Source organism: Sparus aurata, chromosome 7 (genome assembly GCF_900880675.1).
Source record: "Sparus aurata chromosome 7, fSpaAur1.1, whole genome shotgun sequence".
NCBI classification, from domain to species: domain Eukaryota; kingdom Metazoa; phylum Chordata; class Actinopteri; order Spariformes; family Sparidae; genus Sparus; species Sparus aurata.
The window spans coordinates 33190699-33217182 of NC_044193.1; the positions used below are offsets into that span (position 1 = coordinate 33190699).

General features: G+C 43.1%; 1 protein-coding gene across 4 annotated transcripts in view; it reads left to right on the forward strand.

The window, feature by feature from the left end:
- Positions 1 to 20878: 20878 nt before the first annotated feature.
- The window catches only part of flna (filamin A, alpha (actin binding protein 280)), a 52550-nt gene continuing 46944 nt past the window's right edge, over positions 20879 to 26484 (forward strand). For all 4 annotated transcript variants that reach the window (XM_030423572.1, XM_030423574.1, XM_030423573.1 and 1 more), the window contains exon 1: positions 20879 to 21115. The gene's annotated coding sequence lies outside the window, so the exon portion shown is untranslated. The remainder of the gene's footprint in view (positions 21116 to 26484) is intronic.

Consider the following 26484-nt stretch of genomic DNA (forward strand, 5'->3'; position numbering starts at 1 on the left):
CAGTTGATATCAGGGCTAATTAAAGGCTAAATCGAAGAAGTGAGTTTTGAGTTTAGATTTAAAGGCGTCAACAGAGCCAGATTGTCTGATGTCAGCTGGGAGGTTATTCCAGAGGAAAGGAGCCCGATAGGAAAAAACCCTGCAGCCAGCTGACTTCTTTTTGATCCTGGGAACCATCAGGAGCCCTGAATTTTGAGCCGAGTTGGAATATATGGTTTAATGAGATCTGACATGTACAACGGGGCAAGGCCGTGTACAGTTTTGTATGTCATCAGCAGCACCTTAAAGTCTGATCTTAGATGTACTGGGAGCCAGTGCAGAGATGCTAAGATTGGTGTAATATGATCAAATTTTCTTGTACTTGATCCAGCTTAATGCAGTTCCTTTAATGCTAATTACATGTTCTTGTCTTTACAATAGGATGTGATGGTCTATAGTTTCAAGAACTAAAAAGACTAGCAGAGACAAGACCCTCGTCAGATGTGATTAACAGACATTTGCAACTTCAACTCATGCTGTTTCCATGCTATGCTGTACTCTAAAGCCTGATTGGAAATCCTCATACAAATTGTTGTTATGTAGAAAGTCACACAGCTGATTAGAAACATTTTTCAAGGATCTTGGAGAATAAGGGAAGGTTTGATATGGGTCTATAGTTGGCTAAGACCTCTGCCTTTTAAGAAATGGTTGAATTACAGCTACTTGAAAAGGACTGAAAAGAAACGTGGGGTTTTCTTATTTTCTTCTTTCAGTGTTGAATAATAAGCTCCTCTGGCATTACGGAGAGCTTTCTTTTAAGTTTGAAAGCTTTCTAGCCGGACAAACCGAGCTTCTTCCAGATTGGAGGAACGGCATTTCCTCTCAAAATTTCACAATGTGTGCTTTGATATCTGAGTTTGGGGTTTGTGCCATGGAGCTAATGTCTTACGCTTGACTGTTTCCTTTTTAGAGGGGCAGTAGAGTCGAGTGTCATTCACAGAGAGCCTGCAAGACTATCAACAAGATGATCAGTCTGGGAGGAACTAGGATCAGCACAGGAGTCGACTGTTGTGTTGGGACATGACATTGAAAAAAAAGCAGATGGAATGATTTCCTTAAATTTAGCTTCAGCACTGTCGGACAGACACCTAGAATAGAAATGTTTGTGGCGTGTAGTTCAGTAAAAGGAATTCAATGGTTATCAAATAATGGTCCGATAAAGTATATGAGACATACATGACAATGTAGCGACTACTTCTCAACTCAAAAACCGCTAAGAGGCCAAGTCGTATCTGTGACTCATTCCACCAAATCCATGATGTCAGATGCAATTAACTGTTTATTTTAATGTAAAGACTGACAAGCAACACATCTCAAAGCAATAGCTGTTGAAACTTTTCAATCAAAAGCACAAATGTGAACCTCACAATAATGTGCCAAGCTACAGACTGACGTTAGAGACTGAAGAGAGGCAAGAGGGAGACAGAGGAAAACAAGATGAGGACGGGTGAGGTTTCAAACCATAAAGACAGATCGTCAGGGTCAAGAAGAAAACGACAGATAAAAGGCAAACACATCCCAACCCCCGACTCCCCAGCGCGCACACACACACACACACACATGCACAGACACTCTCCCTGAGCATCTTGTAGCAACACGCACACATAATCAGATGAGGAATGCACTGCTTTGAATTACTTTGGGCTGACATCATTATTCTTTCCTTTAACATCTGTTTCCAGTGAGTGCAGTCCAGACGCAGGTGAGCAGGAACACTGTCACCATATATTTCATCATGGGATCATGTAGCAGGTCAGTGCAGATGACTGACAGAGAGACAAAGACATTCCAGGGACACACTCTCAAACACAGTCACATAGTCGCTCAGACGTGATCTGTTCATGAGTGTGTGTCTATGGGACCTATGTTTTTCTGCTATGGTGATGTAATGCACTTATGCACACAATTCTCCCTGAGGACAAGAGGAGCTTTTGCGTGCACACAAAGTCACACACAAAAACACTGAGACACACATCCAGTCATTCAAACCTAACTGAGTGAGGCAATAGGTTTACAGTGATGTCATTGGGATTTGAAACACTACTCTGTCTGACCTGGAGGTGTATGTGTGAGTATTTACTCAAGTATGACCCCAGTGCATGTGTGTAACAGGCATGAAAACTAGATTCAGAGGAGGAAAGAGGGGGCAGATGGATGAGGGGAGGGTGAGAGAGAGATAAGTCATTCATAGTTGTTCTCTCTCCACATTCCTCCCCCCTTATATGGACAAAAAACACTGGAGTCCAACTCTTAATCTCTATACCACAAATGCGGAAGCCCCCAAACTGTAAGCAGGAGTTCATCATACTTTCAGCCCCTGACCCACATTTAAGAAATGTTGTTCAGTTCACTGAGAGTATATAAAAACACTGTATCAAGAGTCCATCTCTCTGCATCGCTGCAAGCCCCTGTTTGCTTTGCTCTCTTCCATGTTTTCCACTGTTCTCATTTCTCCTCTCTGTTTAAATGAGTTCAGACAGAGTAGAAGACCCAAGAGAGACGCATTGGTCATGAGGGAATCCAGCCTGGTTGGGGTTAGAGCCAGAGAAAAAAAAAAAAATGGAAGAGTATCACGATGCGGGTGGTGGGGGTTGGTGAAGGTTTGGGGAGTGGGGGTGGTGGTGTACAGGCAGGCTGAAACACACAGACAGAGTTCGTGAGTGGAGGCAACGACAGACAGGCAGAGGGGTAGGACGGGAGAGCTTACCTTAAAAGGCTGTGTTAGTAGATGGAGAGGGACGTCAGAGTTGTTTAAATGAACTCATGTATGTGCACTCTCAGGTTTTAAATGTCCCTAACCTATATTAGCAGATGGGTGGAGGGGATTAAGAGGCCTTATAGAGCAGCATATAGACAACTACTTCAGAGGAAATTCAGTTGTGGAGAGAGCAAACTTCTCAGAGCTGGACCTACATCATTTTCTAGTCTGTACCCTAATGATGATGTTTGAGTTGTGTGCATGTGTGTGCTCGTGTGTGTGTGTAGGTGTGTGTGTATGTGTGTGTGGTTTCAAGGTGTAATGGCCAGTAGCTACTAGTGATAGATTCCTCTTGTCTGAATCATTCAGTTCAGTCAGGTCTCCTTTTAAAGACTGCAATTGTGTTGTCTTGATGCTGAACATCCCTGTCTCATTTCTACAACACCTGAAATCTACACACACACACACACACGCACACACAGTTACTGATAGACTGGCTTTGGACAAACAGTTATTCCTCTTTTACTGTAGGTCACTTGCAAAAGATTGCATGTACTGAATGATTACATGAACACACACACAGGCACACACCCATCTTGCCTCGGCCCCATGTACTCATTACCCAACAGGAACTGAAGATCTGGGAATAGATCCAGGTTTCTCTGTGTCCCTCCCGTTCGGTTTGTCAGCTCTGCTCCCCTCCAATCTGAGCCATTTTCTTAATATGGCCAGAAAGGGAGTTGTTATGATCCCTCCCTTTCTGCCTGCAGTGGTTCAGCTGGCCTCTGTCTGCACAGGCTTTCAGTCAGGGAGGATTCTTAAAGTACATTTAATGTGATGGCACCTGTGTGGGCCTTGATCCAGCATGGCTTTAGCTACCTGCCTGGTCTCATGGTTCTCTCTCGATAAGTCTCCACACAGATTTGGTTTGATATTTGATGTTTTCACTGAACCATACATACATCCTACTCACCACTGATGCAATTCATTGTAATCTGGAAGTAGTTTTTTTTTTTTTTTTCAAATACTTAACTTGCACTATGACCTAACTTGTCTCCCCTCCTTGTCACATACATTAGTTCTCCCTGCACTTCTGTCGGTTCGTTACATCCTCCGTCAGCCTCTGTTCGTCTCTTCGTGATGTTAAGTAGCATTTCCGTCAGTCTCTCATCCTGTGTCAGCTTTTTTATATTAAAGCTCGCTTTTCTTTCCCCCTATCCTGCCTCCTGTGTGTGCGTTTGGGTCCACATCTAGTTTCACACATTATTGTAACAGAGAACAGACTGACCCTAATTATGGACCGAGCAGACATTTGCACACTTGTGGTCTGCTTGTCTAAGTGGCAGGATAAAACTGGTAGATGCACTTCAGGCCATCTTGGATCTTTAGACTAATTGATAGGCCCCTTATTGGGAGGTTCGGGGTACTTTGGAAATGGTAAGGGTAATGACAAAGGTCTGAAGGGACTTTTAGATGAGTGGCAGGGCAGTGCTTTCCCATTTAGCTGCTAGCCACCTGCCTGTTAGCCTCTTGCCAACTCTGGTGCTAGCTAGCCATCAGCCAGTTAGTCTCCTGTCCGCTTCAGGACCTGTCGGTGGTTCTCAGTCGGCTCCCAGGCCGACACCTGCCAGTGGTTCTAGGTCAGCATTCCTGCCAGCACCTGCTCCTGCTCCTCAGTTGGCGGTCCTGCCGGTGTCTCTACATCAGCAACTCGTCTGACACCGGTTCCTGTCCCTCAGTCAGAGGCCTGGCCGAGTCCAGTTCCTGCCATTGGATCCCCGTTGGCTCCCAGGTTGACTGCTGCCAGTGTTTCTCTGTCGATGGTCCTTCCGACATCCAGGAGTGTTTCCCAGACAGCAGTTCGGCTTCCAGTGGGTGACAGCCTTCACCTTTGCCTTCACCTTCACCTTCGCCTTCACCTTCGCCGCCGGCTTCCAGTGCGTCTCAGCCTTCGCCTTCACCGACGGAGGATCACTGAGTCTCAGCCTAAACATTAGCCGCCAGCTTCCAGTGGGTCGCAGCCTACACCCCTGCCATCAGCTTCCAGTGGGTCACAGCCTACACCCCTGCCATCAGCTTCCAGTGGGTCGCAGCCTACACCCCTGCCATCAGCTTCCAGTGGGTCGCAGCCTACACCCCTGCCATCAGCTTCCAGTGGGTCGCAGCCTACACCCCTGCCATCAGCTTCCAGTGGGTCGCAGCCTACACCCCTGCCATCAGCTTCCAGTGGTACACCCCTGCCATCAGCTTCCAGTGGGTCTCAGCCTACACCCCTGCCATCAGCTTCCAGTGGGTCGCAGCCTACACCCCTGCCATCAGCTTCCAGTGGGTCGCAGCCTACACCCCTGCCATCAGCTTCCAGTGGGTCTCAGCCTACACCCCTGCCATCAGCTTCCAGTGGGTCTCAGCCTACACCCCTGCCATCAGCTTCCAGTGGGTCTCAGCCTACGCCTTCGTCGCTGGTCTCCAGAGGGCTTCTGCAATGATTCTTCTGTCATGATTCTGTGTCTTGTTGTGTTTTTGATTTATTTTTGATATGCCCTTGTGTGCCTCTTCAGTTTCTCCTGTGTTTCTCCCTCTCTGTGTTTTTCCCTTTGTTACCTCACCTGTTCTTTTCCCCCTCACCTCAACTGTTTCTGATCCCCTCGTTAGTGTGTCTGTGTATTTAGTATTTGTTCTCTCTGCAGTCATCAGTTCATTCCATCAGCCTGCTGTTCATCTCTTCATGATGTTTGGTAGTGTTTCCTCGAGTCTCTCCTCCTGTGTCTTCCCCATTGGTATGTTTGGATTTCGATTTTGTGTTTTTTTTCTGTTGATTTGTACTTTGCTTTTGTTGGTACTTTGTTTAAGCCTTAAGTTGCTACTTGTTTTTGTCCCAGTGACTCGTTTTGGTCTTCTTCTCGGTTTTTGTAATTACAGCTTTTTTTATATCAAAGCTCGTTTTTGTTTCCCCCTTCCGTGTGCCTCAACATCTAGTTAGCCCCATTATTGTAACACATACCGGTGTATGTTATCAGTGACTGTCCACATCTCACTTAGTAAGGGCCATATGCGTCCCCAAGAGTTAAAGGGGCAATCTTTTTTTTTTTTTTTTACCACATAGATTTTAATAGATATTCTCAATCTATATTGAAGAGTTATACAAATGGAAAATCAGCATTTCTGGAGTTACTTAAGTAATGTTAGGTAAATTATTTTAAGCAATTACCATGTTAAGCCTTTGGCCATAACGCATCAATGTACTGAAGACACTTCCTTCCTCACAGAACATTTGCAAAACTGTTTTTTTTCATATATTTAGGGCACCAGAAGGTCCCCAGGACGCACATGCAGTACTATTCATATCCAGTAAAGGGTTTCGCCCTATTCTGATGAACAGTTCGTTGAGGTGACGTTCCATCTACACAAGGCAGAAAAGGCCTGGGACTGACCTGGACTTGGCATGTTTTTAGATTTTCATAATGTGCACTGAAATGTTATGTGAGTGTAGAGAAACAGTGGGAAAAAAAGGGATATGGGGAGGCCAGATGATGTGTGTGTGTGTGTGTGTGTGTGTGTGTGTGTGCGTGTGTGTGTGTGTGTGCGCGCATGTGTGTGTGTGTGTCTAGTTTAAACTAGGTGAGGTTGGTAACTGTTTTCTGATTGGTAACCTTTCTGTACATTTGGCTCTGACCAGTTGGTTGACTATAGCCCGGTTACAAACACACAAACACAGACTCACCTACATAATATACTTACACACATACTTGTGAGTACATCAATGAATTAATCCCCAGCCTTGTTAAAGTACGACTGATTACCTCTCAGGCTGCAAGGCTATAAAGTTGTATTGTGTGAGTACACAGAAAAAATGTAGATAAACTTTCCACCAGTGCACACAAAAACACACACACACACACACACACTTGTGTGCACGCACACACAAGTTATTCTTGAGATTCTGACGTCCTGCGTGCGTGTGAGTCAGCCTCACATGTCTGCTCCTCAGTGAGTCTGTGTGATTGCTCTGCTGGGGCCTGACTGTCTTTTATGCCTTGAAATCCACACACTACAGTTTACTGTGCTGGTGGTAAGAGGTGATACCACAGACCAGACAAACCATATGGAAGGAGTGTATGAGCAGGTGCAGGAGATATTAAGTAGTAGTTTTTGCTGTAATGACAGTGGACTGGAGTTCTGTGTTTGCTGTTGTGTTGCTTGTGCAGAAGATCGTGAAGAGGCTTTACTGTTCAGGTTATCTAAGCTTTTGCACTGTTATTTTTTTATTGTTTAGCACCATTTTGTGTTGCGGTTTCACTCAGCAGTCTGATGAGGAAAAATGTCAATTGTATTTAATTAATATTGATGCTCAATAAAGTTTTGACCCATCATTAGGCCCACAGTTGGATGCAAACGTCTTGCCCTCTGACGGGTGACTCCATTAGTTTACCCATTGATTGTCTTTGAAATCCTACCCTTATGTCTTTATTGTACATGCTTAGACTAAAGTACAGTGGCTGGTCCAATTTGCTTTACACTTGAAAATGTTTCATCCAATCCAGTGTTTAGCCTAGCTCTTCTTGAGATTTGACATTTCAAAACAGGGTTAAGAAATAGAATATGGCCAGAAATAGAGCCGGTAGAAAAAGAAAAAGACCAGGTAGAGTCTTGTAGTTTTGTGAAAACTGAAAATGTTTGGAGTACTGGGAGTACTTGGAGTAAGGTTGACTCACCCTCCAAGGGATGATAATTTGCTCTCCCAATACTTAGTCATGTAATTCATTGTTTGCTCTCCTTGTATAGACAGAAATGTGTTGTGTCTTCTAAGTAGGATGCTGATTGAAAGAATTAGAAGGTGAATTTTGAGTAGTAACAACTCTGTAAGGACACTCCAACAAAGACTTTTAAAAGCCTGCACCTCCCCTCCAGTCAGTTAGAACTGAAGAAGCCTCTTGGATGAGAGGTGAAACATCTTCAAGAAACTGAAACAAGTCCAGTTGACTACGAGACAGCACTTAGGTTTACCATGACCTAGGAGACTGATGACTAAAGTAAATGAAAGTGTTCAGTGTTTCCCACAGAATCAGACTTTAATTGTGCTGTCCAGCTTGGGTGCCATAGAGCATGTGGACTCTGTACTTCCACTGACCGAGTTGGCTTACTTCAAATTTAGCGCCAAGCTAACTTGGATGGTGACAAAATGATATTAGGCGGCTCTTCTAGAATTTTCATGGACAGAACTGCCCAAATCCTGACAGTAAAACAAGTCATTTCACGGAGGTTGTTTTACCGACGCGTCTTTAACAATGTGAACTTTTGGGGAAAAGTCCCCCGTGCATCACATGATGATGTAGTTACACGGCTTGGCCACAACAAAAACTGTCTTCAAGGCCTAGTGCTCTTTGCGGGGCTTGATACAATGATTGAGGCCTGCCGTCTTCTTTGCAGAGGAAGTTACGGTCAAGCTAACTGCGTTTAATAGTCCTTCTCCTCTTCTTTGTTGGTTTGTACTGGCAGACTAAAATCCACATGGTGTCACACCGTGGTGAGAGTTGTCTCGTTCTGGGTTTTTATTTCGTGACTTCCTGTTTTTATTTTGATAAGTAACTCTCCTCTGATTTCAGGTCATTTGTCCTTCCTCATGTGTCATCCGTCTGATTGCCTCCCCTGATTCCTGATTGTGTCCACCTGTTTCCCCTTTACCCTCATGTGTTTTAGGCCACATTTACACATAGCCGGGTATTTAGAGAAACAAATATTTCCCCCCCTCCGTTTTCAATAATAACATCGTGCACACAACATCGTTTTCAAAAAAGTTGTCATTTACATCAACCCGCATAAATATGCCGTCGAGCGCCATTATAACTATGACAAACCTATGGGCGGCAGTGTAGGGAGAAGGATAAAGCCATGCAAGCCAATCAGAATCCTCAGAATCGACAACAATGAATGACACGAGCCACTTCCTGTTCCTTTCAAAACAACAAATATGGCGCGAGGTCGTCCGTGTGGACAGACAGATAGGGCGCTCATATAACGTTAAGCATTTTCTGGTGCATAATGTGACGTTTGAGAACCTAAAACCTGTTTCTCCCAGTTGTCATGGCAGCACATAACCGGCGTTATCAGAAATCTCCACTTTGGCTGGAGTTTTTTAGAAATAATCGTTTTTCTGTGTGTAAATGAGAGGCCAAACCGCAGGGAAATATCTGCGTCTTCCCTTGGTGTAAACAGGGCCTTATAGTCTGCGTCTCCCTTTGTCTTGTGCCAGAGTGCCTCGTTCTTCTGTGCATCACAGCCTTTCGCCACAGCCCTCGTCTTGTCCAGGCCTCGTTTTCCAAGTCGGTATCCTGTATTTCATTTGCCTCTTAAAGAGTGATTTTTTGTTGATAATTTTATAGCGCAGCTCAGACTCGCAGTTTATAGCCTTTTCTTTCCTCAGTTGGAGTGATCTTTTGTTTGGTAGATTTTCACAGCTCAGCCTGTTTGTGTAGATTTGTTTTATAGCTTTCCTCCGTTGGAGTGATTTTTTGTTGTACCTTTTCATAGCCAAGTCTTGTAGTGCAGTTAGATTGTAGTCTTTTGTTTGCCTCCTGTGGAATGAATTTTTGTGATTACCTTTTTGTCTTGTTTGAGTTTCCCTCCTTTAGGAGTTGTTTTGCTTCATCAGGAGTTTTGTTTCTTTTTCTTTTTTATTTAGACTGTTTTACTGATCCCACTCCGCATCTGAGTCCTCCTTCTAGTCCAGGCCTGACACATGGCCATCCACTGTATCGGACTATATAACGTCATGATATTTACTAACAGGTCTGAGCTGCCTTGAGTGAATGAGAATGGGACGAGCAGCTCCAACAATAGAAAATCAACATGTGGTGGCCAATGTTGATTGGTGGCAGACCACCACAAATAAATTCATGCGTGGGAAACACTGGATTCTTTTTGGAGGGATCTTAAAAACCGAAAATTGGAAGTTATTTTAGTGGGTCAGAGTAAGCTTTAAAGGGATAGTTCAACATTTTTGAAAATTGGCCCATTGTCATGATCCCTCTAGTCATAGCAGTAGGTTCGTTACCTTTAATTGTCGGTCCAAGCTGCTTTTAGATCGGCGGAGCCGAGTACCAAGCGGCACAGCTACGCTACGGAGGCTAATGGAATTTCTTGCTTTCCCTCATCAAACTCAGCAAATACACAACCAAAAAACTCCAAAACGCTGTGGTGGACAAGTTGTGACCTGCACATTCACCACGCTATGAGATAATAACAGAACGTTACGAGACGTGAAGCAAATACTTGGAACTACTTTCTTCAGTAAAAGACTGGTCGGAGTGACACAGTGTGTGCACCTCAGGCAGTGCCGTAGTTACCTGGGCTCGACTGGATTATCATCGCGGGACGTATTAGAAACTTTTGAACATTTTTCAGAGTGTTGTGTGTCATCCATTAATGGTTTACACGTGTATTGTAAAATGTTGCGGTAACAAGCCGAAAAAATGGAGCAGCGTGAAGTTTCACCACATACCAACCACAGATGCCAGCTCTGAGTCTCTCCTCAGCTCCTGGCTGTTCAGCAGCCTCAGCCTCTCTTCTCGCTCTCTCTTCTTCCCAAACCTGCAGCTCTTCTTCTGTGTGTTCTGGCTCAAATAAATACAGGTGTGGGTCTTGGTTGGTTAAAAAGTCGTCCTCATTGCAAACTCCATCACAAAGTCTGCCATGATCACACTTCACTTCTTCACAAGTTTTGCCGACAGAAGTATCTGCAGTAAACGTGCGCTTTTGAAATCACTCCGCCGAGCAGCCGTGTCTGGAGTGTAAAGTCCGACTTTACCTCTAAAACAACTCTGTCTCGTAACGTTCCGTTATTATCTCATAGCGTGGTGAATGTGCAGGTCACAACTTGTCCACCACAGAGTTGGAGTTTTTTGGTTGTGTATTTGCTGAGTTTGATGAGGGAAACCAAGAAATTCCATTAGCCTCCGTAGCGTAGCTGCGCCGCGCCGCTCGGTACTCGGCTCAGCCATTCTAAAAGCAGCTTGGACCGACAATTAAAGGTAACGAACCTACTGCTATGACTAGAGGGATCATGGCAATGGGCCAATTTTCAAAAATGTTGAACTATCCCTTTAACCGGTCCTAGTCTGCTGAACAGCTTCATTCCCCAGGCTGAGACTCATGAATTCAACATCAACACTTCACTGTCTAAAATACATGTAACTAGGGTTGGCTACTGAACTCAGTACTTTTAAGGGTACTGACCAATTTACATTAAATCGATCGGTGCCAAATTCTGGTACCTGAGAGCACATCTTTACAGTGATGATGGAGAGAGAGAGACAGAAGCCCTTTTCAAACTGAGATTCCACACTATTGCCGCAATTAAGGCTTGCATTAATGCTGCCTTTGTCTATTCACACTGAACCAAGCAGTGCCTACTTAAAGCAGAGCTAGTGTTTTTCATACAGCATGCAGAACCAAAAGAGGCCTGACGGTACACATTATAACGTTGAGATCTATGTGTGTGTGTGTGTGTGTTTTTTATGTGTTTCTCCCTGGTTTCCATCTGTAAATATGAATATGTATCTGCTAACTGTTTATAATCATATGGATACTCTTATAATGTGCTGTGATTGAGATCTTCACCCATAATGCATCGTGGAAAGTGACAATGATAAGGTTTTTGCTCTGTGAACTGAATACTGGGTACGAGTAAATATTGCAGCATGCTTTCTTCAATTCCCAAAACAATTCTATATAAGAAGCATTCACTAAGCTAGCTTGATGCTAACATATAATGGGAATTCCTGTTAATGCGCTAACGGAGATGAGCATTGCTACCGCATTAAAACTATATTTACAAAGGACCCATTTCAATTCACTTCACATATTTAAAGCTGTAGTCTGTAACTATTTTTTGTTATATTTGCTAAAATTGTTATTATGATCTGACAGTAGAATAAGGTACGGTTCAGCTGTCTGTGGGTGTGGCTGTAATTTGATTTGCACAAATCTATCGCTCTGGATCAACACAACCAATCAGAGCCAAGGGGAGTGTCTGAGAAGTGTCAATCATTCTCGTGCATACCCTACTGGCAGCCCCCCTCCCTCACGCAGCGCGTACTGGGCAGTGCCCCTCCCCCGCACAGGCGCAGTGCCTGCTCTTACCTGGTCAGATATGTTCAAACTCAAACTGTAAACAACGGTGCACAATGTCCCAACATTGCCCACTTCAAAGAGAAGAAATGCAGTGTAAAAACAAAGAATTGGACCGAGCCAGAAAGAGAACTAGGATAAATATTGGAGTGTCATTTCAGAGATGGAGAGAGCTGCGGGATTTGTAAGGACTCAAGAGCGATGCAGAGTTTGCTGCTTTTCTGCTGGACAAGTAAGGACCGCTGCTTGATATGTTTCATTCTATGTTTTAACCACAAGGCTAAGATGGCGGTGGTTAGAGTAATACTCGCAATAGCGCATATCGACATACAATGTCACAGTCGAGCTGCTAAATCTAGCTTGTATGCTAACTCCGGGGTTTAGCTTTGTCTTTATGGCTACTAGTTAACAAAGTCTCTTTCAAATGACCGGGAGTTATAATGTTAGTTTGTGTTCAGTAGCTCTGAAGTGGTTGAATTGGTTTAGAGATATAACCTTACTTATGCTTCAGAAAGGCAGCATGGTGTTGCACTGGGTAATGATTAGCTGGTAACTTCATCTACAGTGATGTGAGGAATAGTGTTTGTTACTTGGGATATATGCAGTGATCTGCATGAAGCGCGTGGCATTGTAATTTAGTTGTATTGGTCAGAAAATAGAACAATCAGGGCTTCTGTTGTTGTTGTTGTTATTCTGAATGCGCCGTCTTGGTTATCTGGTGTCCTCTGTTACCATGGTTACAAGCCTGCAGCAGTCTCCTCTGTGGGAGGGGCTTAGAAGGCAGGGCTGCAGCACAGCAGAGAGGAAGAAGGAGGGACCTGGGAGCTGTATCATTCAAATATTATGGCTAAGTCCACTTTTTTCTCAAAACTTCAGACTGCAGCTTTAAAATAAAACTATATGTGTGCTTATATTTACAGGTATATATGGTATTCAATATGCTCCTGAAAACAAAATTATAACTACATTATTAACTCAATCTGCTGCTGTAGCACTGTAACATTCAGCTGCTACAGCAGGGGGTCAAAAGGCAAACTCAAAATTCCTTACACGTTGAAAATACAGCCACCAATAGTAGAGATGTTTTGTGTCAGAAAAGGGCAGCACATATATATCTTGATGTGTCTATTATATTTATTCTTACCACACTAGGATTATGAACAGGAACAGCTACATCTAGCAGTTTACTTCAAGAAGCATTTCATTTCACAGATGTATATGCAGTATAGAGCACGATGTTAGTGAAATAAACCTTAGAACGCCTGACTGGCATGTTGTATGCATTGTTACTGGAAATATGACTCATCACATATTGTCTCCAGAAGTGAATCATTTAACTGGTTATAACTGAAATTCCTCTTTTTGTTATTACTGAGATTAAAGTACCAAAAAAAGTTTCCGCTGGGCAGCAGTATTAAATTCCGGGTACTGGTTCAAATGCAAACAGTACCCAACCCTAACTTAAAAGTTGTTCCATTTTTTTTTTTTTAAACTTTGCACCTTGTATCTAGGAGGATTAGGAGTTATCGTCAGGACATCTTTATGTGTTTTAGTCATACGTACACTTGGACATCCCTCAATCCATTAGCACACAGTTCTTTCATTGCTGTTTCTGTGTAACTGATTTGTGTGCCTCAGCTGGTCATAAAAGCTGCACTGTATGTCTGAATATGGATATTTAATGAGTAAAGTTTTTCCATATTCACTCCACTTTGTCATTCAGGCACCAATTTTTATGTGTGCCTTTGAGCTCCAGTCAGATGGGTGTTTAGAGAGAGCAAGTAACTGAAGTAAAGAGACCAAAGATCTTTGTTTAATTACCTGCAAGAGGCATTTAATGTGCTGTTTATGGGTCTAATCGAAGCACTTAGGCCACGTGTCTGTATGTAATCAAATGGGCAGCAACTTAATGTGCATGTATATAGTTAGTCAGTATCAGCACGTTTGTTAACATTTATCTCAATCACGTGTGTGAAGGAAGACCAGAGGCAATAAGCAAATGCACGAGGACCATTTCAGACCAACATTCCTCCATCTCTTCCAGTGAAATAATTTACCACTTTAGTTCCTTAACGGGTGAACAGAGAGAAGCCTAGTCAGCTGGGCCCTGACTCCCTGATCTGTAACTACTTTCTCTGGAACTATTACTAGTTACGTAAATAGTTCAAAGAAGCTTAATTCTGGGGCTATTATGTGAATAGTTTTTGAATGAATGATATATATACCTACATATCACAATTTCTGGCTTAAATCAACAACTGGGGGTTGGTGGTTGGAAGTAGCCAAGGGTTGTTATACTTGACCACTTTTATTTGAAGCACCACCATTTCCAGTGCCACGCCCCTAGTATGGGTAAAGGTTCAGATTTTATTCATAAATATTTAGAATATAATTTGGATACAATTAAGCCCTTACTTTTGGGATAGTCTATATACAGGCTTCTGGCTGCAGGTTTAATCTTTGCGATGTATTGAAGCCTTCTGGGGAGTGGGCAAGGACTGTAGATGACAAGTACAGTTATTTCTGATGTTAGTGTTTTTTTGTTATTAAGCTGGAGAAAGTTTGGAAACATACAATACTTAATTACTGATGGGCCAGATAGAGCTGAGGGTCATCAGATCATCCACATGACAATGGCAGTGAACATTGTGTGACTGCAGTGGTAAACAGAATGTGTCATTATTTGTTCTTCTTTATCTGTCCTGTGTGTGTGTGTGTGTGTGTGTGTGTGTGTGTGTGTGTGTGTGTGTGTGTGTGTGTGTGTTTACCCCAACAGTCTCTGGTGATGTAACTTTAACAAGCTTCATACAGATGATGTCACTGACCGCCTGGACAAGCTTACAACCACAATGGCAAACATATGGCTCTTATTAACACACACACACACACAGTTACACACACATACACACACATGCACACAGAGAGAGAGAGAGAGAGAGAGAGAGAGAGAGAGAACTTTATGGCTTAAATGCTTTAAAGAGTCAAGTTGATAAATACTAGTTTTCTAATGGTTCTTTTATCCATCCCCTACTTCCCTCCCCCTCTGTTCGTCCTCTTCCTTCCGACTGTCCATTCAGCCTTCTCCCTTCTGTCTTCATCTCCTCTGTCTATCCCCCCACCTTCCTCTCTCTACTCACCTCCTTTAGTCTTCTGTTCCATACAACAACCTCCTCTCTCACAGAAAGAACCTCCAGTACATGCTACATTGCTTCACTTTCAAGAAGGTTTGAGACATATTCCCTTCAGAAATGTAGATGACACCAAACCACACAACACCATAAATACTGTAAATTCCTTTACTTTCTTGCCATGAGTTAGATGAGAAGATCAATACCACTGATGTGCAGTACCACGATCGCTGCTCTCACTGTGATTGAATATAAACCCGTGAGGACTCAGCAGTTAACTGCTACAGTAATGAGACATGGCCAAATTATGAGCTACATGGACGTAACTGTAGTTCTCTTGTAGTAAATGCATAGTGTATGGAAGCAAAGAAAGAGCATATTTAATTAAAATATTAAAAGCAAACTAATCGACTTTTGTCATTTCAAAGTCCTGAAAAAAAGACTGAAAAAATGGATACCCAATGAAAACTAAACTGCAGAATTGGACATTATTATGCATTAATTATTAATTAATTATTATTATTAATTATGCATTTTTTTCTAAATGAATAGCACATATCAGCATACGATGTTGCAGTTGAGCTACGTGCTTTAACACATTTCAATTACAACATTAAAGGTCCAGTCTGTAGGATTTAGGTGACAGACATAATCTAACAAACTATTCATAGCTATAGTTTCATTAGTGTTCACTCTCAGAAGTAAAAGTTCTACCTACAACCATTTAGGGATCTTGGATTTGTCCCTGTCCCATTTTTTTGCTTCCGGTAAACCTTTTTATAATAGTTTGGCCTTGAACCCAATCAGAGGGTTCTACCCAAAACCCAACATAGAGGGTGACACCCTTTAGCTTGTGACCAGAGGGTTGATGGTTCAAATCCCCAGACTGGCAATCTTGGTGGGGAAAGTGAAAGGCAGTGCTTGCTCCACCCTAGTTACCACCAGTGCCCTTGAGCAAGGCTCTTAACCCTGACTGCTATAGTGGAGCTGCTCAGTTGCTGGCAGATCAAACTGTGATTGTACCGTGCAGCTTTCAGGTGTGAATGTGTAACTGTGTGAATGTGAGTGTTCCTGAACAACAGAGCATCACTCAGCGAAGGCTGGAATTTAAAAAAGTCAAATTTACTTTACTAGACTAAGCTTACTGAACGAAAATATTACATTAAACTTAACTTGATTGAAGTTTTGTCATTTTCTGTCACTTCAATCCAGCTTTAATTACAAACTATCTAGCAGAATTTCAGGTGCAGGACCAAACCTCAACCACATCGCTTCATGCTTTTCTATTAATACCCTCCTTACCTCTCCCCCCTTTTGTTATCATATTCAGAATCAGAAATCAGAGTTCAGCGTTCAGTGCTCTTGGTTCTGCGCCAGAACCAAGAGCACATAACATTGCTGCCACCCATACCTCCACCCATCCAGCATCATCAACCCTGTCTGTCATCTTTTCAGTGACCATTGTCATAGACAACAAAGGCACTCCCAAGAAGGTCGCAAAATATGCAACGCAACAACTTAACGATGCTGGTTGCAACATGTCCCAGTCCTGTTTCTCCATGTTCGCTCTTATTGTGGTGGAGGCCACTCCTGCCCAGATTAATATTATTATTATTTGCTGGATCCTGTCAAACAACTATAAACTTCTGCTCCTCGTCCGTCTCTGTGACGATATCCTCATCATTTCCCTGCCCCTCATCACCACCAGCTTCCAGTCTCATCACTCAAACCCATTTTCTCTGACCTCAGGGTCCTTCTATCTGCAGAAAAAAAACCATTGCCCCTCTACATCTCTCGAGTTCCATGGAATCACTCTTGACACAAACCTGCTTCAAGCCTCGCTCCCACTTGAAAATATCGACTGCATCACCTTTTGATTTCCAATTTCCTTCTTGCCCTATGCTGCTACAAACATCAACTTCTCTCCCTCTTAGGCTACGTCAGGTATATCCTCTGCATCCTCATCTGCCTTCATCTCTCACCCACCATTAGTCGCTTTTCTGTTTCATCAATCTTGACCTCCATCTCTTTCCACAGCACAGGCCACCCCCACTCCACCTCAACCTCCTTGCCAATTGGAACGGGATCTTTTTAAGACCAACTGACTCAACGACATGACCTCCATCTGTACACTGATGCCACTCCTTGTGTCTGTTTAGGGGTCTTTACAACAGAAGATAGTTCACAGGCAAATGGTCACCTGAACTCAACACAAACTAATGCCAGGTCACAAATAAATCCTCACATACTCAGACAACCTTGCAGTTGTTGACAAAATCAACTAAGGTTGCTCCAATTCCCCATCATCATGCTGTTCATGCACTGGCCCTCCATCACTCACTGCCATCGCTGACTGTCGATCTCACTTTTCTATCCAAAAATTCAGAACCTTGACCCCTTTTGCAAACAAACACCGACAATGGTTCCTTCATATTTAGCTATGGCATTCAATCTGTAAATCCTGCCATAATACCCTTGATCATCGTTTGCCAGAACTCCATCATGATAGCCTTGTCTCCTCAACCTCTTTTTCTCCTTGTTAGCCTAGAACTGCTTTGGCTACTTTAATCATCTGTAGGCTATGGGCATCAAAACCCATGCTATCAAAGTGTATCTCAGTGGTATTAGCTTTTTTATCAAACTTCGACAAGCAGCCTGGGCCCAGCCCACAGCCAGCTTCAGATATCCTCACTCCTAAGAGGGGGTATAGGCCAAGAGCCAGCCCCAAATCATCACTGATTTCCACTTAATGTAGACACAGGATACAACCAATCCTCACGTCGCTTGAACCTGAGAAACCATGTTCTTCCTTGCCTTCTTCGGTTTCCTCAGATGCTCTGGATTCACTGCCTCAAACCTTCACTTCAGTGACACGCATGCATTTTTCTCAGACGATACCATGGTAAATTAATTGAAATGAACAAAAGCTTATCAATCTGGTCAACACACTTCAGTCTTCTTCCTTAATGTTCAATTATCACTGAACCCTATCATGATCTATGAGTATCTAGTATATCATGAGTATAACCTAGGAAGAACCTCTCTTCATCTCTGAGTCTGGACTGGGGGTTAATCGTTTCTGGTTCCAACACTTCCACCATGGTCTCTCCTTGCCAATCATCTTTCCTGTCCATTACTATGGACACTCACTCAGCCACTGCCTTGCCTTCCCACAATGGCATCCCAGAAGACTTAATACAAATGATGGGCCGATGGTCGCAAGCATATCACCGTTACGTTCTTTTGCATCAGAAAGACCTCAGATCTGGTCAATCTTGTCTTACATAAACATTGTTGGGGGTCGGTCATGCTCAGGTGCTACAGCAGATTCCCTTACAAAGCTTTCCCCAATGCAACTGGCTTTTCTATAAATATCCTCCTAATCCTCTCCTCCTCTTTTGATTGCATATTTTGCACAGCAAACCCCAAACCTAACATCTACATATCAAAGTACCATTTGAAAAATAGGTAAAGAGTGGAGGTTGAGGATCTTCAATACCAGTGCATTTAAAAAAAAAAAAAACAACTCAAAGAGCTGTGACTTCAAAAGAGCGTTCTTTGGATGAAATGGTTCTTAATGGTCCTACACAAACATTGAAGAATCCTTTATTTCCAAAAAAAGGTTGCCCAGAACAGATAAACCAAACACTAGCCCCATCCACACTGCCCTTTTCACAGGGCCCAATTCTCTGCACCCTCCTCTGTGTGAAAGTCCCAGATGTGGCGCGGGATGAAATTTGGGTGCGGCTCCAATGCGCCTCTGTAGGTAGTAACAGAGGAGCAGCATCGGCGAACCGTACATGTGTGAATGGATAAGTTGGCGGCGCGTATCAAGGGGGTGTCATTCTGTCAGTCTGATAACTACACAGGTCCCTCATTAGACAAAATAAAGAGAAATGTCATACAAAGCAACGTTACAGGACCGAAGAACAGTAATGTGGTAAGTGTAACTGTCTTTGGCAACTTATATGAGGAAAAAAATACCGCAGTTATACGTGGAGAAGTGTCTGTCCTCCTGCCTGTCCTAATGACTCTTCATCACATTTCTGCCTGTCACTGGCAAAAACTTTAACTCACCAAATGTTTGTGTTGAAACAAATCGGGGTGACGGTCAGTCCTCCAGACCGAGACCTCAGTGAACTTTCCCCCGGAAAACAGCCTCCCTCCCCGTGAGTGTGATGCAGTGAGGCAGAGTCAGACAGCATCCTGTTTACTGATGGTGATTATTTAATGATGTAATTTATTTAATTTTTATTTATTTTTGTTTTATATTTGTTTGGTCTTTTATGGCTTTATTGACAGTAAAGCTGAAGATATGACAGGAAACAGAGAGAGAGAGAGGAGGAGTGACACGCAGCAAAGGGACGCGGGCCGGGAGTCGAACCCGGGTCCGCTGCAGAGCCTCAGCACATGGGACGCGCGCTCTACTAACTGAGCTAAACAGCGCCCCAATTTATTTAATTTTTCAATGTCCTTTCCAGGATGTTTGGTGTGTCAGGATCTCAACAACAACACATGATGACAGCATCCATATGATTATAAACAGTCAGCAGGTACATGTTTAGATTGACAGGAGAACACCGGGGGAAACATGTTGAAAAAACACACAGACATCATCATGACATGTACCGTCATGCCCCTTTAGGAGCCGCAGCGCCGGCTTTCTGTGTGAATTACTCAGCGGTTCATCTTTATGCCAGAGCTGCTTGGTTTCTGTGTGAACAAACAACTGCGGACAAATGGCGAACCACCACTGCAGCGACTCTGTGTGAAAAGGGCTACTGTCTGTAGAGAGAGCCTTTTTGCGTTTTTTGTATTTTTTGCATTTTTAGCAGCCATTGTAAGTTCTCCTACACTCTAGAGGAAGAGGACAGGAGAGGTGTATTAAGTTGCTTCCAATCTATAACTTTACCACTAGATGCCACTAAATCCTACTGACTGGTCCTCAGTAGGATTGGAAGATTAGAGTTTCTGTGAAACTTTTGTTTCACTAGCAAGGACCACACCATCAACAAGATGAACAAAACATTGGTTCTTCGAGCTCTGTAGAGAATCCGCCACCACACCCGGGCAGCGATGGACCCCCTCATGGTCCTATGAAGGAGAGGAAAGAAAAGAAGTAGGGAGAGAGAAAACCCTAACCCTAACCCTTTTTTTCTAAAACGTGGAACTATTCATTTGAGATAAGAGGTTTCTATCAACCCACAATCACAGACACAGAAGACACATTAAGAAATATTTGCTTAAACCTTCCAAACCAATCCACCTTCACCTCACCCACCACCTCCCCTCTTCTCTGCTGCTGCCTCCATCCTCCCACCAGACTGATGAACTGTAAGTAGAGGGCACAGCTGAAGCCAAACATTCTTGTTTCCTGAGCCAATGCTCAGCTGGAGAGCTCTCAAACACACACACACACACACACACACACACACACACACACACACCTCCCACCCCCATGTTCGGCAGAGCAATGTCTTAGAGAGACACAGCTCCCCGTGTTCACATGTTTGAAATATAACAGATAAAAAAAGAAAGAGATGTGAAGAGAATGTGGGGTCCTACAGCCCTCTCTCTCTCTCTCTTTCTCTCTCTCTCTCTTTCTCTCTCTCTCTCACACACACACACACACACAAACAGAACGACACAAGGACAAACTGAAGATGAGGGTCTATCCGCACACCCCCATGGTAAAATAAAAAGGGGACGGGTGAGATAATGGCGATGCTCTGGCCGGTCACATCATACCTTTAAAATCCCGAAGGCGCGGTCATGACGTCACCCATGGAAAAAAGAGAGGCAGAAAGTGAGACAGAGAGAGAGTAACACCCCCAGCACCTCTTATGCTTTACCCGTTTACCAATTAAGGCTGTCGTGGTGTTGGATACAGAGAAAGAGAGAGAGAGAGAGAGAGAAAGAGAGAGAGAGGTCGAGGAGACGCAGATGTAGAGAGAGACATCTCTTTCTTTCCTTCACGCCGACAGTACAACCAATACACCCATTTCCCCCCACCGGGACAGTGCGCGGGGAGGGAGGTCCGGGACCTCGGTGCAGCACACAACACAGTGACTGGAAGTGACTGAGCGGACGAGCGGACAGCTGAAGAGACAGATACTACACACATGTAAGTTTGTCCCTCTGTGGACGTGATGAGTGAGTGAGTGAGACAGAGACAGATGCTGCTCCAGCTGTCACTGTGGGACACGTTCTTTCAGGGGCTTTCTCTTTAACAAGTATGTCTGTAAAAGTTGAGTCGCTGTGCTGCGGACCGGATGGCGCGCTGTGAATGGGTGTCATGAAGTGATCTGTCATGTATGATCATGTCCGTGAGTGTGTTTGGACGGGAGGGAGCGGGCAACAGACACCGACGTGGTCTGGGAGAGCCGGTACCGGACGGTCCGCTGCTCTCACCGGGTGGGCAGCTGCTGCGTGGAGGCGCGCCACGCCTTACAGCGCTGCTCTGTGGCTCTGGAGTTAGATCGCTCTTTAGGTCCGTCAGTGTGACCCCCTGTGACGGCTTGACTCCGCGGAGATCAGTCAGGACGTGACAGCAGTGATGTGAACGTGCGCGGTGCTCCTGCATCATCTCCCCTCAGTCCTGCACATGAAGTTTGTTTAAGGCCAGTCGCGCACGAGCACGCTCCTCCGCGTGCACTGCAGCAGCGGACTGGAGCATCTCGCCGGTGTTACATTTAGGGGCTCCGCACCAAATAAGGTAATCCACGGACACTGACGACTCTGAGGCTTTTTACCGGGTCGTGGAAATGGGGTGGGGTGGGGGGTGGAGGAGAGGACTTTTAGACCCATGTATACATAGTTTAATATCTACACGTTCACTATATGACATGTTTCTGATGAATTAAAATAATTTAATTTTAGGTGAAGAAATCAGGTCATATCTCACACAAATATATAAACATATATATTGCAGATATGTTTTTCAATCAAACTAATAATATGTGTGACAAACTGCTTTATAATGAAGAGCTGTAGAGCTGCAGACACCTACAGATCTTGTTCTACAGATATAACATCATAACTCAGATATCATCGTGTAATAGTTTTTCAGTGACAGTGAAATTGTGTTGGAAAAATGATGACATTCACTAATCGTGAATCATATTGCAAATATAATATCGGTCAAAGTAATGTCTCTTTTTTACATTATGAGCAGCCCTATCACACAGAATAACATGTTTAAAAAAAAAAGTGTCATCTGTATTTGCTACATATGAGAGTGCTAACAGTATATATTTTTAAAGATGTAGGGTGGACTAGGGTTGACATGTAAGGCATAACAGACAATAGATAGATAGATAGATATACTTTAGTGATATGTAATAATATAAGGATAATATGTAAGGATACAAATGTCTTGCATTTCTTGTAAGGCAGAGTAGACATTCTATGACGTCCACTGTCAATCCCTTTTGCCATCAGGAAAAAAAAGAAGTGAAAAATATATTCAGAAAAACACAGAACCAGTGGCTATATGTATGTTCAAATGTCATTTTCCAGTCCATATAAGATCATATAATGCTTTCTTGATCAGGAGCTACAGCATCACACAATACAGATACTTAGAGAGACTTATAGAATAAACAAATAATTTGTATAGATATCTGTATTTCAGTAGAGGATTCAAAGCAACTTTAGGGAACGCGTGTATTCAAAGGGTATGTTCATAATGCAGCTCGATGACTCTAGAACCGGGATTGCTGGGATAACTGTTGTTTGTGTGATTGGACCAGTAACTGCATCACCAAAGACCTGTGATGTCATGAACATGGTTACAACAAGGTTGTCCCCAATAACCAGCCTCAAAGGAAGTGACGGTGATATGTGCGACCTCATACGTCATCAGCTGAACACCAAGTAATTCACCTCTCTCAATTCACTTTTAAATCGTGTTGATGATGAGACTGAAGACTGGAATGTGCCTCTTTCATCCTCACGGTGATGTAACTGTTTGCTTAACCTTTTCTGGGAGGTGATTTCATACTGATGTCATAACATTCCTTTACCCCCTCCATCTACAACACAGTTGAGAACAATGTGTTTTCAGATTGTAGGCTGGATATTAACCGACTCTGTAGGCCTGGCCAAAAAGTTTGAGAGAGTCTTGAATGACTTATTGCAGTTTCTTGGTTTCCTAACACCTTTACAAGAGAGATGTGGTGAGAACAATGAGAAGAGTAAAGGAAGAGGGAGCTGGTAGAGAGTATGAAGTGTAAACATGTAGACCAAACCTGTCCTTATTTGACACTGTCTTGCTTTCACCCAGCAAGTGCCACCGAAAGACACACACACACACACACACACACACACACACACACACACACACACAGACGTAGTATGCAGGGGAATTTTTGCTAACTTTGCTGTAATCTCTGCATCTGACTTGCTCTTGTTCCCCAACACTATTTGTGCATATGTCAAGTGGTTAGCGACCTCGCGTGCAATGTTCATCGAGCTGCCGTGCTGAGTTCTGCTCTGGCGGGCTTGTGGCTGACTGGGTGTGGTGAGTGATGATGAGAAGTGGTTTGCACTGCAGGCTGGTACTATGATAACAGTAGTGTCCCTGGAAGGAGAGCCCACATTCATCTCAATAATGATCTTATATAAACATTGTTGAATTTAATATCTAATACATACCACAGGCTGTCAGTATTCCTAATCGTCATTTTAGGCAAATTATCTGACATACACAATACATGATGATATAATCATCACATAGCATCACACTGTGTCTCCTCACCAAACAAGATTATTATTTCTCAGGCTGTACTTAATCCTACTTTGAAGGAAGGAACATAAGTGCCAGTAAAGATATAATATATACAAATTTAGCATTAAAAAGTCTAAGAACGACTAGACCTTTGTTATTTTGTTGAGTTGTGTACTTCCAATGTAACAGATCTGTCCAACAATGTTCAAACCAGAGAAATCCAAAAAAGTGGCCTCAAGGTGACGGCTGTTCCATTCGCTCACATGTCGCTATAACTTCCAGGAGAGAGTCAGACAGTGAGCAAGTAAGTCAGGGAACGAAACCAAATTTAACAAGAGTGAAACTTAAACATTATCTTGTCCGTGAACATTGACCAAAGTCATTTAGAGAGCTGGATCATTGTGTTTATTTGTATTGGAGTGTCAGCAGAGACTCTGGTTCTCTCCCTTCTTTTTCCCCTCTCCTCTCTGTAAATTATGTCCATGAAGTAAAGTACTTTTCCCCTCTAGCTCCAGTCAACATTACCGAACATAAACACCTGACAATGGAGGCCGCCTACGCAGATCACTGCTGCAGTCAGGTTGATTCATAGGAGTGAAGATAAATCCATTTTTTAATCCTAGAATATGAAAAGCTCTGAGCGCTCCTCCTGTCCGTGAACTCCTCTGGATCAGAACAGAATGCGATGTGGCTCTGCACATGACCCTGTCCTCCAGCTCTGGCTCTGAGCAACTGAAAAAGGGCTCTGAACACATGCAAGATACCTAGTGGCAGACATTAATCATTGTGCCTTTAAATTTGCTCTCTACCTTTTGGGTTTATTAGAGAATATGAGGCTAACCCTGCTATTGAAGCTTTGGCTAAAGGCCTTGTCTTAGCTTTATGTGAAATAACAGTACAAGATACTGACCTTGGTCTCAGCTCACCACTGGATTTGGCTCAGATGTCTTCTCTCAATTTTGGCTCAGTTTATATTTTTTAACCTTTTGTTTTTCCACTTCATTCACATTCTTTCTCGGTCTTACATTAGTGAACTATTGATCCCATTGGTATCTGTTTGTATCTGAGGTTCTCAATGGCAACCTACTGGCTGTGTCTTATCAAAACTTGTGGGATCACTCCTTTTGTTATCAGTGATGGGAGAAGTAATTAAATAGGTTACATTTTTAGCAAGGCAGCTATTTACTGACCATTCAACCGTAGTCCAGTTTGGCATCTGTCTGCAGCATTTTGTTCAGCGATGCTGTGAACAACAGCTTAAAGCCAGTCTGAGACTATTGTCTCTTGCTCAGTCACTCTCTCTTTTTCTCTTGTTGGCCCCTTCATCCTCTCTGGTGTCTTTGCCTCTGTCATGATGTCCATACAGGCTGCTGGGACCAGTTTCTTTGCTGGCCCTCCCGGCTCCGGTTCTGGTGGCCCTATAGCAGATCTGAATTGCTCCTTCTGGTGGTCGAAAGCTACTGTGATAGTGGTGTAAACACCAACACTTTTTGCTGCTAACTTGAAGCTGCATTTAAAGTTTGCTTTCAGGAAAGTCTGTGAATTGAGGGAGAGAAGCCAGCCATCAGAGGGAAAACCAGAAAAACTTTTGTCCACAAAATCACTCAGAGTTGGTGCTGTGTTATGCACTGCCATAACGAAGAAGAGGAATCTTTATTTGATTGCATATCATACAATGTTTGTCATACTGAAACTGCTACTCTGCATCTAACCCATCCTGGGGGAGCAGTGGACAATGGTTGCGCCTGGCGACCAACTCCAGACCTGAGCCAGCGCCTTGGTCAAGGGCGCTGTGCCACCGTGCTGCACAGTGTGAGGTGCTGTGATGATGTCCACTCACCCTAAGTTACACAGTGCAGAAACAAGCAGTAGGGGATCCGAGTAGCTTAGACAGAGACACCATTCCCCCATTACAAGACACTGTAACATTAAGATTTTGATAATTTTGTTATTACTCTTATTATTTATTTTTGTTATTTTAAGGTGAAACAGTTCCACAATGTCGATTCAAGGGAAAAGAAAATACTCCTTTCAGAGTGTTGCTATATGTTGTGTTTGGATTGGATATCATTACTTAAAGTTAGGGAGGGCGATTCTGGAGAAAGACAATTAATTGTTGTTTTTTTGTTCAAATTTTGGGCCAAATCCCGACCGACTATTTGTCAGTATTTGACAACTTGGGAATGAGACTTAACAATTAACTATCTGTCTCCAGAATCACTTTCCCTACCTTTAATGTGGCACTGTAATGATGAGCAACCTGTTCCTGCTCACAAGTTCAGTTAAAAAGAACCAAGTGCAAGCATCATATTTTATAAGTTCCTAATATGTTTTGCTTGTAAAGTTTGTAAAGTAACCAGCAACTACTTCTGTCAGTTGTAGTTTAGTACTGTACTCCACCATATTTCTCTCTGAAATGTAGTAGAGTACATTGGTGTTATATGGTATTTGTCCTAACCCTGCACTATCATCCTGAAGTAGTTGACCTTTATTAGAATAGTGCATGGAGGAGTCTAAGTTGTGCAATATAACTATGTTAACTTAAATAAACAGTATTTTAATAAAGATTCCACTTGAATAAATTACTCATTCATTCACTTAGCCATTAAGTTCCTGTTCCATGTGGACTAATACAAATTTTCCACTTGCTGATAAAACCGTTTTTCCAGTATTAGCACACAGTTTAGATTGAAGGCAGAAAAGTGATTCATTAATAACCTATATCATGGTTATCATGTCTTCATTGTTGTGCAACAAAAAACATG